Source organism: Petaurus breviceps, unplaced genomic scaffold, assembly GCF_028583685.1.
Source record: "Petaurus breviceps papuanus isolate PSGF00001 unplaced genomic scaffold, PetGlider_PUasm1.0 38, whole genome shotgun sequence".
Taxonomy (NCBI): Eukaryota; Metazoa; Chordata; class Mammalia; order Diprotodontia; family Petauridae; genus Petaurus; species Petaurus breviceps.
In genome coordinates, this window is record NW_027186304.1 from 35,636,916 (window position 1) to 35,651,604 (window position 14,689).

General features: G+C 40.3%; 1 pseudogene; it reads right to left on the reverse strand.

Moving 5' to 3' along the window:
• Window positions 1-302: 302 nt before the first annotated feature.
• The window catches only part of LOC138169952 (palmitoyltransferase ZDHHC7-like), a 23,224-nt pseudogene continuing 8,837 nt past the window's right edge, over window positions 303-14,689 (reverse strand).

The following is a 14,689-nucleotide window of genomic DNA, read 5'->3' on the forward strand; positions in this document are numbered from 1 at the left end:
GTATATAGGGAATGAAAAAAGGAAGGAAAGAAGGACTTAGTAAGTACTCTTATGTGCCACACACTGTGTTAAGCACAGTTTAAGTATATAAATACAAGCAAAAAGAAGACTTGCTCTCAAGTTTACATTTTAATGGAGGAATACATAAAAGGGAGCTCAAAAAGAAGGGAGGAGGATGAAGGTAGTGGAGGTTCCAGGGGGAAATCACCAGCAGAAGAAGGGGATTGGGCCTTGGGGAAGGCTACACCATGGTATACAAGTTGCAGTGATAAAAGGTCCAGGCTGAGGGGAGGCCCAGGTGCTCAGGGAAGTTCTAGGATGGGACAGGAATAGAGGCATGATTTTGAAGTCCAGAAAGTCAGAAACAGGGCTAGAATGCCTCCGATTTTTTCTCCCACACAATTGTTCATCCACATGCAGTAGATTCATCTTTCCAATATATCACTTACAAATAGTGTAGGGGTGTGCACATTCAGGCTTGATACAACAACACTTAGGGTACCTTATAGATCACTTCACCAGGTTTTAGCTGGAAACTGTCCATATATTCTTCTTTTTTTTTTGCTTTTTGGAGGGCAATTGGGGGTTAAGCGACTTGCCCAAGGTTACATGGCTAGATTGTGTGTGTGTGTGTGTGTGTGTGTGTGTGTGTGTGAAGTGTCTGAGGCTGGATCCAAACTCAGGTCCTCCTGACTCCAGGGCCGGTGCTCTATTCACTGCGCCACCTAGCCGCCCCTGTCCATATATTCTTTAGTAGCGTTTCCTTTGAGTATAACCCAGAGTCAATTTGCATAGTTCTTAGATGAGATGACAGCCTACCTGGTGGTACAGTGGATAGAGCGCCAGACCTGGAGTGAGGTACTAGCTGTGTGACCCTGGGCAAGTCACTTAACCTTGTTTGCCTCAGTTTCCTGATCTGTAAAATGAGCTGGAGAAGGAAATAGCAAACCTAGTATCCTTGCCAAGAAAATCCCAAATGGGGTCATGGAGAGACAGAGATGACTGAAATGACTGAACAGCAGATGAGATGATAGGGCTAAAACTGCCAAGAAGTTAAAAACAACACTGTTAATCATAGAGTGTGAGAGATAACTCAGGCTCAGGAGGGGTGAAAGTAAAAAAAATAAGTTTATTATGTAACTGTAGTGGTGGGTGTCTTATTGGATAGACACACCTTATAGAAACAAAAGCAAGGGGGCAGCTAGGTGGTGCAGTGAATAGAGAACTGGCCCTAGAGTCAGGAAGACCTGAGTTCAAATGCAGCCTCGGACACTTAACACAAAAACTAGCCGTATGACCTTGGGCAAGTCACTTAACCCCAATTGCCCCCCAAAAAGCAAAAAAAAAAAAAAAAAAGAAAAAGAAAAAAAGAAACAAAAGCAAGTCTTAAAAACCTATGTGGATTGCAAAGTCCCTCCCCTGTCTCCCCATTGGCTGGGTAATAGAGAGCATGCAATTTTCCCATATGCCTATTGCGTAGCTCTCCATGATTTGTTCTTCCTCCTGATACATGCATTGTATGACCATTAAAATGAACCTTTGGTTCTCCCAGGGGAGGAGAAGTTAATATTCATGAACTTATAACACATGAATTTTCCAAGCAAGACTTGACTTTTACCCTACTTCTAGCCAGTTGGATCCTGCTTTGACCGTTATCTTCTGTGTGAGACAACTCCTTTGTTTTATCTCTTGATTGTCCTTGTTCTAGAAGATAATCTAGTACTGATCTATGTTGATAGTGTCCTGGGCCTCATTCTTAATAACCATAGGCAGAAAAATGCTCTTAGCTTCATCTGGCCCTTATTGTTGACAAAAGAGAGGCAATTCCTGGGTTTACTTAGAAAGCAAAGGATAGAATGTTAGCTCTGAGGTATGCTGATCAGCCTGATGAGTGAAAATGTTTACCCACCACGATTTTTTTCACAATCAATTTATTTTTCTGCATTTGCTGCAAGTCTACAGATTTTCTAGTATGTATGGATCCCTAGATTTCATAAGTCACGTATTGCATAATTTCTGTGGGAAAAAAAGTTTTAATCACTTCTCACAAGAGTATGAAAAGTCTTTGGAAAGCAGCAACATGACAAAAGTCACAACAAAGTCTGCATAGACAACTAGAAGTCATGTCATGACAATGTAGATCGGTGATATCAAACTCAAATAGAAATGAAGGCCATGACACTGTCCATAAAGATCCTTGTGAGCTATATGTTGACTTAGAAAACCATATAGGACCATTATCTATGTTCTATTGTGTTTTTATTTATTTTGTTAAATATTTCCCAACATTTTAATCTGGTCACGGTCACACTGGGGAGTGTTGAGGTACAAGGGCTGCATGTTAGATACCTCTGATTTCATACCTTACCTTAGCTATGCTAGATGAACCAAATCCTGTCTGCTATGTCAGCTTTAGAAGATAAGGAAGAAGGATCATAATTTTTATTTTCAGCAAGAAGGGGATGAAGTTCCATATCACAGAACCTATGCCATGATGACTGAATGATTTCCTGGGCTTGACTTCACAGTTTTCTAAGAACAGATTGTGTGTGTGTGTTTTTTTTTTTTTTATCAGGCTAAGGTGCATATTGTTATATGTGAGATGACTGGGGCCCCTAGGCCAGAATGGAGAGCCTGTGGGTGGGAGGCCTGCAGCTGACTGGTGTTCCAGCTACTCTTTGCCTGAGATAGCAATGATTATGGCAGTAGTCAGGGGGTGCAGTCATGGGACTGAGCTCATGACCTTCTTGGAGAGGCACTTGGGACAAGGCAGGGCCGCTTACCAGGATCCTTCAGATCCAAGCTCTTGATCCCTCTTAGCTCTCACTCATTTGCTAGCCCTCACAGATGGAGGTTTCCTGACTCACAGGAGACCTGGTCACCCAGTGCTTCATGGTCATCACAGCCACCATTCTGATTTTAGCAAAGGCATTTACTAAGGAGTTAAATAGTAAGAAGAATAAAACATTTCTTCCAAAGTCTGGGATATAATTTCCCACAAATGTCCATGGGGGGGAGTGGACTCACACTTCAACTACAATGGTGATAATGTGCACCTATAGGGAACCCAATGAGCAAAGGGCCACGAAGAGCCTGCCCCTGAAAGTCCTTTTCTTCCTTAAGAGAATCCTCAAGTAGCTTCCCTTGGATGCTCTTTCCTGATGGGCAGGCAGCTTTCTTAGCTGGTCTCCACGGTGCTGGGCCTTTCTTAAGTTCATAGCTGGAACTTTTCTTGCTATGATGGATCATGCTTCTTGAAACTACCTTTCCTCAAGTGACTATATCTCTGCATGTACCAGTCCTTGATGTGTCTTTCCATTTTCAATTCAGGGTTACCTTTATCAGTCCCCGCCTGTCTAGTAATATCAAAGCTGTCACCTCACAGGCTCTTTGACCCTCTTGGAACTCACTAAGTCTCCTGGCCAGTCCATCTTGGGATAATCATTAACCTAAGATCAGGAATGAACAAACACAAAGAGAGACACAGAAGCCGTGTGCTTACATGATTGCATGGTAGTTCATCTGTAAAGTGACTGGAGGTCCCTTCAGTCTCTAAATCTATAATGGTTTCTCCTCCATTTTTTTATGATATGACCTTTTATATTAAGATTATGTAGACTAGGTCTATTTCTCCTCATCCTCTGCCCTTTTCCCTCCTATGCTCCTGCTACTTTTAAAAAACTTCATTTAAAGATGCAGTTTTCTGATCAGATGTAGGGGGATGAAAGATATTTTTGGTTCCTAAAAGTATTCTGGTCAGAATTCCAGGCTGCATATACTACCTTGACATCTTGTGAAAACATTCCTCCCCTTGAATTCCCAAATAATGGTTGGTTTGTTTATTTGAAAGTCAGTTAACTTGGGGCAGCCAGGTGGCTCAGTGAGTAAGAGCACCGGCTCCAGTGTTGGGATGACCTGGGGATCAAATCTGGGCTCAGATACTTAGCACCACACCCAGAAATAACTGGCCATGTAACCTTGAGCAAGTTACTTAACCCCGATTGCTTTAAAAAAAAAAAGTCAGTTAACTCAGAGTAGACAAACTCAGGTAAGTTATATGAAATACTAGAATCATTTGTTAAAATCAGACCTGAAACAATGCAACTTCATTGCATTTGGGAAACAAGTGGAAATGATAGTATCTGCTGGTGAGTAGATGGTGTGGATGGCCCATAAACATACTAAAAGAACTTCTAGTTAAAAGAATTATTCAGTCTTGAGAATAATTTTTACTTGGGATATAAAATATACTGATGAAAGATTATCTATTTTCTACAGCGGCTCCTACATTATGGGAGGAAAGCTCTTGTGAGAGTAGCAAATACCAAAAAGATTTGGGTAATCTTTCCATGATATTATAGGTCCAAAGCCAAAAGGAACAGAACAGTTCTGAAAGGGTTCTCACAACCATATCTCTTAATGCTGAAAAATTGGTTCATGTGTAGGGAGATGAAGAAAAGGATTATCTTAGATCATTTAGCTATGACAGAAGTAGTGTTTTCTAAGGGGCAACTATGTAGCCACACAGAGAGACAGAGGTGTCCAGGAGACAGGATAACACTGGAGCAGAGAAGCAAGCAGATCTTAGAGTTAAGCCCTTCACATTTTGAGTCCTTGATATGTATGATGTATAATTTGTATGAATATGTGTGTACAGGGTGGGGTAGAGGGAGAATAAAGAAAGAGGCTGCCTTCCCAGATGCCCATGGTTTGCTTTTGGAATTTACCCTTTTCACTTCTGTCTAAAAGGCTAAAGGATAGAAGGCCTCCAAAACAGAAGAAGAGAAACCCTAATCACCTTTCTTTGACAAAGGTATGAGTTCCAGTATGACAAAGGTATGAGTTCTAGAGTTCCAGAAAAGGAAGAGCATTCATCAGCTTTAAAAGTGCCAGCTCTTGGATTTCAGAAAAACCTGGGAAGACTTATATGAACTGATGCTTAGTTAAGTGAGAGACACTGTGTATGGTAACAGACACATTGTTCAATGACTGACTTGAATTAGACTTAGCTCTTCTCAGCAGTGCAAGTACCTAAAACAACTCCAAAAGAATCATGCGGGAAAATGCCATCCACATCCACAGAAAGAAATATGGGTCTGAATGCAGATCGAAGCATACTATTTGCTCTCTTTTTGTTTAGTTTACTTTAATTTTGTTTTTTTCTTCCTCATGGTTCCTCCCATTTGTTCTAATTCTTCTATATAACATAACTTATGTGAAAATATGTTTAATAAGAATGTATATGTAGAGCCTACATTGGATTGCATACTTGGGGAGGGGGAGGAGAGGGAGTTGGAAAAAATTTAAAACTTATGGAAGAGAATGTTGAAAAATAAGAATAAAATTAATTAAAAAAATTTTTTTTAAAGTGCCAGCTCTCCATGTAGAACCTGCCTTTGGGATGGACTGAAAAGAGAACTTCTCTTGTATTCTGCCTGGAGAATATATCCTTCCTCTCTGCTTTTGCAAGGCTAAGAAGAAGGGGATGCAAAAATAGGTTACAATCACACCTTTATACCCTGGTAAGGCCTTCCTCTAACTGACTTCTACCAGCACATTGAATTTAACAGAAATTCATTGTAGCACTGGAGAATCTTGCTTGTTTTGTTGCCTCTGTAAAGGTCCAAGATCATTCATAGAGTGGGACCCAGTGGAGGCAGGAAAAAAGGAAGGAAGGAAGGAAGGAAGGAAGGAAGGAACAGAGTCTGCAGAACAATGAAAGAAGACCAACCTTAGCTCCTTCATAAAATCTAGGCTCCAGGAAGAATTCAAAAACTTTGAGAAATGGGGCAGGCCTCGTAGAGGACTATTCCATGTGTGGTCCGTCAAGGAGATAGGCTGTTGAAGGTAGAGGAAGACCCACTAGTGAGGGCAGTTTCAGCGTGAGCCAGCAGGTTCCAACGGAAATCAGGAGCAATTCCGAAAACTTCTTACCGGGAATAAAATGGTCTCCTTCTTCACGATGGTGGGGATTGGGTCTACTAAGGAGTGTGAGGAACAAAAGAAGGAATTCTGTTTCTACAGGATTAAAACTACTCCCAGCTTTGAGTGATAACAGGATGTAAGTCAGAGGCCACTGGTTCTAATCAGAGCTGTGACCTGGTAGAAGCAGGCTTCTAATCAGGTAACAGATCAGAAGCTTGTATGCATAATTAACGAGCTGTTTGAGGGGAAACACATCAAGTAAGAGAACTTAAAGTGGACAGTTGAGGAGGTTGCATCTAGCCGATGGAGAGCATGGGGGGAAATTCAAATTGGGAGCAGCATAAAAGGGCTTGCATTTGTCTGAGCAAGCGTACCCCATTAGGGAGCTACCCATTCATTTGGAATGAATGTAAAATAAAATGAAAACTTTCCCAGCTTCATAACAAGTACTGTTCTTTCTAGAATGAGCATGTTTCTCACAGGAGTGCAGACAGAGCTGAAGCCAGGTAACATAACAAAAGGGGTCAGCAACTTGTCTTGTTAGGACTTCTGAAAGGATTGCAGGACTGGTGGTTTTAGAGACCCAGACTGTCGCCTGAGCAACCAGTGTCACTCAGACACGCTGGATTTGTTCTGTGGGGAGCTAGCTCATCTTGACCTAGAGTCTGTAGAGAACAGCAGCTACTAATGAATTCTATTTGCCATCATGCAGGTTACCTGAGAAGAACTACTCCTGAATTTTGTTGTTCCTGGAACAGAAGAGGAAGTACATTTCTTCTCTCCCTCTCCTCCCATTTCCCCTTTATAAACTATGGATTCTAAGGAAGCTTCTAGTCTACAGGGAAGATCCGAGACAGAGTAGGTGTGGTGGGAAGATAGAGTGATTACTATCTGGATGCTCAGGTGGAAGAGAGTATTCCCTGTTTTTTCTTCATTTAAATTCAGTGTTAATAAAACTGCAATAAATGCACTTACTCAGTGTCTGAACCAATCCTTTTGATACAAAGGTAAGATACTGCAAGAGTGAACCTTCAAGGGTTGGAGGACACAGACAAAATATTACATTCCACATTTTAATATTTCATTTTATCACCGAAATTAGAACTTGGGGAGACAAAGAGAAGGGGGTCTTGGATATTATCTCTCTCTCTGTTCCCCTTTCCCTACTTCATCTCTCTTTCCTTCCTTGGAAAATGACCTCCATTTCAGTCACAGCATGGCATCAGACACCTTTTTTTTTAACTCTTGCACTCAAAGCTGTACCCACCTGTTTCTCCTACAAGACTGATAAATAGATAATCCTATGTCAGTGCTCCACAAAGTGATAAATTCTAGGTGTACACAGGCTAGTCTACAAAGTTAAGGCAAAAAGAAGGTATATTTCTGAATGTATAAATAGTTCCCCTCAAGCTTTGTTCAAAGGAACTTTCTTTCCTAAGAATCCTTTTATTGTTACAGGTGTATGTTTCTGTACTGAATAAAAGCTTCTGCAGATCTGTTCTCAAAAATAACAAGCTATTCTCTTTACCATGACAGACCCAAGAAAGCAAGGGTGTAAAATTGCTTTCTGACTGGCTGCTATTTGAAGGAAGATGGGAGGAGCTCAGATAATTGCTGGTTCCAAGGGTCCTCTAGTGACCAGAGGAGATATTGCATCTTGTTTAAGAATTTTAGCAACCTGGGCAAGGTAACCCTCTGAGTGATGGGAGAAACAATTTATAGAAGAGTCCTTCTGGTAGCTAACTCAGATAGAGTGTGCCAAGTTAATTCAAACCCCTTGACTGGATTTTTTACCTCTACGACCAGTACATATGAGCCAATATCTCAGGTGACCTCATGTCAAATGTATGCCACATTATTAAAATGATAGAATATGCTATGAAAAAGAGAGAATTCCTAAGAGACGGATGTTGTCACTAAAGCTTCTTCTGTAAAGTCACTAGGGGCGGAGCCAAGATGGCAGAGTAGAAATAGGACTTCCTCAGGGCTCTGGCTCCAACCTCCTCCAATTCATGTAAAAGGTGACTCTGAACAAACTTTGGAGCTACAGAACCCACAAAATGACTCAGAGAAGCTAACCTCACGCTGAGGACAGCCCAGCAGGCCTGCAGGAAATGGCCAGTGCAGTGCTCTGGGAGCCAGCCCCAGCCCCATGTAAGCTGGAGGTTTTAGCCTCAAGGCTGGAGGGACTTCAGATCACCAGCAGCTGTGGCGGTTTCCAGAATTATCAACACATAGATGCTAAGGACAAAGTGAGAGGTCAGTGCAGTGTGGACTTCGGGATCCAGTAGTTTGGGAGTGCAGTCTAGCCTTTATCCCCTGGAGGGAGAAGGCACTGATTCACCAAGGCCCTGCAGCTGCTGCCACATGGCAGCTTCAGCTCCTGGCCTGCAGATTGTAGGGGGACCAAGCAACCAGTATGAGGGATAATCACTCTTCCTTTAACCTGCTTGGATCTGAATTTCGGTCTAGGGTCCTGGGGTGTGCAACCAGCTTGTCAGAGCGTGTGGAGGCTTCAGAGAGGGCACCCAACTAATACCTTCAGCAGATGAGAAAACCCCAGCAATTTGGGACAAAGCTTCCCTGTCTAGTAGCAGAGACCTACTGTGGCAAAAAGCCCAAAAGTCAAGTAATTAAGTGGTAACATGAGCAAACAAGGGAAGCAAATCAAGTAGAGCAACCCAACTTCCCACTCCTATTTTGGGAACAAAAAGGACCAAAGCATGGAACAGGAGGAAGATAGTGAAGTCAGAACTCCTGCACCAAAAGCTTCCAAGAAAAACATGAATTGGTTACAGGCCATAGAAGACCTTAAGAAGGATTTTGAAAACCAAATAAGAGAAGTAGAGGAAAAATTGGGAAGAGAAATGAGAACGATGAAAGAAAATTATAAAATGAGAGTCAACAACTTGACTGAAGAAAAGAACACCTTAAAAAATAGACTAACTCAAATGGCAAAAGAGGCTCAAAAAGCCAATGAGGAGAAGGATGCCTTAAAAAGCTGAATTTGCCAGATGGAAAAATAATCTCAAAAGCTCACTGAAGAGAATCATTCCTTCAGAATTAGATTGGAGCAAATGGAAGCTAGTGACTTTATGAGAAATCAAGATACTATTAAACAGATCCAAACAAATGAAAAAATAGAAGGCAATGTGAGATATCTCATTGGAAAAACCACTGACCTGGAAAATAGATCCAGGAGAGATAACTTTAAAATTATTGGACTATCTGAAAGCCATTATCAAAAAAAGAACCTAGAAATCACCCTTCAAGAAATTCTCAAGGAAAACTGCCCTGATGTTTTAGAACCAAGGGGCAAAATAGAGGTTGAAAGAATCCACTGATCATCTCCTGAAAAAGATCCCAAAAAAGAAAACTCCTAGGAATATTATATCCAGGTTCCGGAATTCCCAAATCAAGGAGAAAATATTACAAGCATCCAAGAAGAAACAATTTGAATATTGTGGAAACACAATCAGGATAACCCAGGATCTGGCAGCTTCTACACTGAGGGATTGAAGGGCTTGGAATATAATATTCTAGAGGTCAAGGGAGCTGGGATTAAAACCAAGAATCAGCTACCCAGAAAAACTGAGTTTCATGTTTGAGGGGGAAATATGGTCATTCAGTGGAATAGAGGACTTTCAGTCATTCTTGATGAAAAAAACCAGAGCTGAATAGAAAATTTGACATTCAGATACAAGAAGCATGAGAAGGAAATTTTGGATTGGTTCAGTGTCATCTGGGCAGCCCAACTTCATTACTTACAAGTGGTATTTCCTAGGGCCAGCGATAGTGATGTGAGTTAATTTACATTTTACTGATGTAATACCTTAGTATCTCCAGTGGGTGATGTGGTCCTACCATTCTCCAACTGAGACAAACAGGATTGGATGACTTGTGCAGGGTCACACAGCTAGTAAAGTGTCTGAGGCCAGATTTGAACTCAGGAAAATGAGTCTTCCTGACTCCAGGCCCCTCCATCTATCCACTGTGCCACTTAGCTACCACAGTTCTCCCATCAGCACAACCCCCTTTTTAATCACCCTCTCACCCAACGCCAGCTCCCAAAAAGGTTTGTAAACCTTGGGAAAATTGTGTCCTTGATCAGTGGCTAGCTAGTTCAGACACTGCTAAAGTAGATAAATAAAAGGATATCCTTTCTTGGCCCAAGAATTGGTTCCATCTTCTCAGTACATATCAATGGGAATAATCTTTTTTTTTTTTTAAGTTTCACCAAAAACTTGATATAGAGCATCATTCCAAACAATTAAACTTGCTAAATTAGTATTTACTCTTAAATTAATTCCATCACACTTTCATTTCCTCCCTCCACATCCCTGTCAGAATTCTGTCTGTTCATCCTCAATTCCTCTTCTTCTTTGATCATATAAATATTCCATTCTTCTAGTTCTGCTTTTTTCACATTGCATCATTTTGTAAAGGTCTTTCCAGATTCCTTTGTATTACCTCATCTTCATTAATTACATTATAATATTCTATTATATTAAAAAAAAGAAAAATACTGAAAGTCTGGCAATTCATTCAATATCCTTTTTTTTTGTTGTTCAGGAAAAAAAAAGTCACTAGGTGCTTTTAAAAATTATCATTAAGATATTCTCAGGAAGATATAACCTGTTGTTTGATTACCTTGCATTTTTTTTCATGATTAGCATAACACATGTCAAGGAACAAGGAAAGGGAAAAAAATAAACACAGGGCAGCTAAGTGGCACAGTGGGTAGACTGCCATGCCTGAAGACAATAAGACTATTTTACTGAGTTTAAGTCCGGCCTCAGATACTTGCTAGCTGTCACTAACTGGGCAAGTCACTTAACCCTGTTTGCCTCAGTTTCTGCATCTGTAAAATGAAGTGGAGAAGGAAATGGTAAGCCACTTCATATCTTTGCCAAGAAAACCCCAAATGGGTTCACAAAGAGTAGGACATGACTAAAACAAGTAAACAACAACAACAAAATAAAAGCAATTGAAAATGGTAACTGCTTCAAAAATAAAACTTAGTCATAGTCTCAAAAGTCCTTATTTTTACACCTTAATAGATGTTGAAGCAGATGATCTCAGGAGCTAGGTGGCTCAGAGGATAAGAGCACCACACCTGAGCTCAAATCCCACCTTGGCCACTTACTAGCTGTGGCTCTAGGAAAGTCTCTTAACCTTTTTTTTTTTTTTGAGAGGAGAAGAAGGCAGGGAAATTGGGGTTAAGTGATTTGGCCAATGTCACACAACTAGTGAGTGTTAAGTGTCTGAGGCCGGATTTGAACCCAGGTCCTCGTGACTCCTGGGCTGGTGCTCTATTCACTTTGCCACTTGGCACCTCCTCTTAACCTTTTTTAGTTTCAGTTTCCTCATCTGTAAAACAGGGTTGTTGTGAGGGATCAAATGAGATAACATATGTCCAGACCTACATTATTCTGAGTACTAGCTAAATATTATTATTATGCCGCCAAGTTAAAGGACCAGTTGGCACATTCACTAAGAATCACAACATTTTAGTGCTTTGGGTGGGGTAATTGACCTTAGAGATCATTTAGTCAATTTTCAATCAAAAAGCATTTATTAAATGCTTACTACATGCCAGGAACTATGCTAAGTGTGAGGGATATGTCAACAGAGGGAACAGAGAAACAAAGAGAACACAGGTAAGTAGAAAAAGCATTTTGCCCAAGATCTCATAGCTATTTGGTGGCAGAGGTAAGATTAGAACCTACGTTTTCTTTAGTCCTGCTCCTGTACACCTTCCCCTTTACCATATTTTCTTTCTTTAAACAACTGCCATGACCTAATTTGCCATTCACTATTATTTCCAAAGTAGTTTTAGATTTAATGTAATTTCCACATTTTCCTTGCATTTACCAATTTAGGCTTTTAATTTTTTTCCATATTGATGTTTAGTATTCTTTTTAAAACAAAGTTGAATTTTCTTATTTCACATAATTAATTTTAATCTATGACTTTTTGGCATGTTCACTCTGCTCTTGTTTCTAACACTTCTCAATTTAGTATCATCTCTGAATTTCATTAAGATTTTTTTCCTTCTTTTTCCACATCATTAAAAAAGGTGTTTTTGTCTTCTTTCGACTGTTTTTATTTGTGAGAAACTTAATAGCTGTTTTCTAGATTTTTAATTATAAATTTATAATTTTTACCAGCATTGTAATGTGTCATTCATAAAATTAGAATGGTACAAAAATTTGCTGTGATATATGGATCCAAATAAATAGAGGCAGGAGGCAGCAGATTATGGTAGAAAGGACACTGGATTGGGAGTCATAAAGCCTGGTTAGAATCTCAGTTCTGCCAGATATTGCCTTTGTGACCTCGAACAAATCACTTCCCTTTTCAATTTCCTCATGTGTAAAATGAGTGGTTAGATTAGACGATCTCAAGGTCCCTCCCAGTTTTTAATTCTTTGACTCTGTGGATTTTAGTGGGATAAATTCCCTAAGTGTAAGGAGTACTTACTTAAGGAGTAAATTTTTGTACCTTTCTAATTTTATGAATGACACATTAAAATTCTGATAAAAATTATAAATTTTCCTAAAATGCCAGATGGAGTTGGTTTATAGACCTGGTCAATATATCTATTGTTGTTATTTAGTCATGTCTGACTCTTCAGGACCCATCTGGGGTTTTATTGGCAAAGAAATTAGAGTGGTTGGCCATTTCCTTCTCCAGCTCATTTTTCAGATGAAAAAGTAAGGCAAAGATGGTTAAGTGACTTGCCCAGGGTCGCGCAGCTAGTAAGTATCTGAGGCCAGATTTGAACTCAGGAAGATGAGCCTTTCTCACTTTAGGTCGAGCACTCTCTTGACTGTGTCACCCAGCTGCCCCAGGTAAACATACAGTAAAAATGTTTAAATGGAGATAATATATGCAACCTAATTAAGTTAACAACATGTACTCCTTTGGTTCAGGGTAGTCATTCTGACTCAGTTTTCAATTACTAGGAAAACTGCATTGAAAAAGATTTCCTTAGGGGCGGCTAGGTGGTGCAGTAAGAGCGCCGGCCCTGGAGTCAGGAGACCTGGGATCAGGTTCCGGCCTCAGATACTTAACACCCACACACAAAAAAACTGGCTATGTAACCTTGAGCAAGTTACTTAACCCCAATTGCTTTAAAAAAAAAAAAAAGATTTCCTTAATGACCAGATTCTATGTTTGTAATACAGAGAAAAGTAGGAGGAGATAAAAAATATTAAATCATTCCATGAAAGCTTTTTTCTCTTTAAGAGTGCATTTAAAGGACATGTCTGACAGGCGAAGAGAGTAAAGCATTTGTTATCTGAAATTATCTCCAAAATTTCAGGCAAAAACCTAAATAATAATAATAATAATTATTATTATTATTGCTTTTTGGAGGGCAATTGGGGTTAAGTAACTTGCCCAAGGTTACATGGCTAGTTTTTTTGTGTGTGTGGGTATTAATGTGAAGCTTGAACCGAACTTGGGTCCTCCTGACTCTGGGGCTGGCGCTTTACTCATTGCACCATCTAGCTGCCCCCTAAATTATTCTTTGAAAATGTTAAATTATTCCATTCTTGGTATTTTTTGTCTCAGTCATTCAGGGAGTTTTTTAAACACTTTACTCTGGTTTGAGAATAAAAATAATGTTTTATACTGAATCTAAAACTAATAGAAATCTTTAGACGTAGTATTAAATTCAAAGAGAGCTTTTCTAAAGATAAATTTCACATTTTAGATATTATAATCTCTGACTGGATAGGCAGGCAAGTAAGTGAGTTGGTGGAAGGTAACAGTAGGAAGGAAGTCCATTTGGCTTCTCTTTTGCAATGGTACCATCAAGACTTTCCTTCCCAGCTTTTCTTTCTCAATGTAGAGAGAGGTATCCCTTGGGAGGGTGACATGATAGGAGGATATAAGTACAAGCAAGTGGGTCCCTAATGTTTAGAGGCACCTCTAAGGCCCATAATCTCTTTGTTCTGGTTTGATGTTCAGATGAAATGAGGCACTCTTAACTCATTGAACATTTAACACCCAGAGATTTATTTTGTCCTAACACAGCAAGAGTGGGAAACTGGGATATAGTGGCACTTTCTTTTTGGACTAGGTAATAGAAGCCATTCTCTGGCTCATTTCTTTTTTTTTTTTTTTTTTAAAGCAATTGGGGTTAAGTAACTTGCTCAAGGTTACACGGCCAGTTATTATTTCTGGGTGTGGTGCTGAGCATCCGAGCCTGGATTTGATCCAGGTCATCCTGACACTGGAGCCGGTGCTCTTACTTGCTGAGCCACCTGGCCGCCCCTGTCTCTGCCTCATTTCTTACCTACCCTTAATCACTGAATGGGTATTGCCTCAGCCAAAGTGAGACCTGTTAAAGACCTTAGCTTAAAAAGGTCAAGGTGTCCTACTGATTCCAGGGCCACCTCCACTCCTCCTGATCTATATCTGGCCACTGGACCCAGATGGCTCTGGAGGAGAAAATGAGGCTGGTGACTTTGCACAGCCCTCCCTCACTTAAATCCAATTCAATTGCATGACACGACCTCTCTGATGTCATGGTCCTCTTCAAGAATGAAGGACAAACAATAGTCTCTATGAGTATTAGTAGGAGATGCCCCATTGGAATTGGCCAGTTGGTCAACATAGCTCTTCCTTCCTTTTTCCTTCTTTCCTTCCTTTCTTCCTTCCTTCCTTCCTTCCTTCCTTCCTTCCTTCCTTCCTTCCTTCCTTCCTTCCTTCCTTCCTTCCTTCCTTCCTTCCTTCCCTCCCTCCTTCCCTCCTT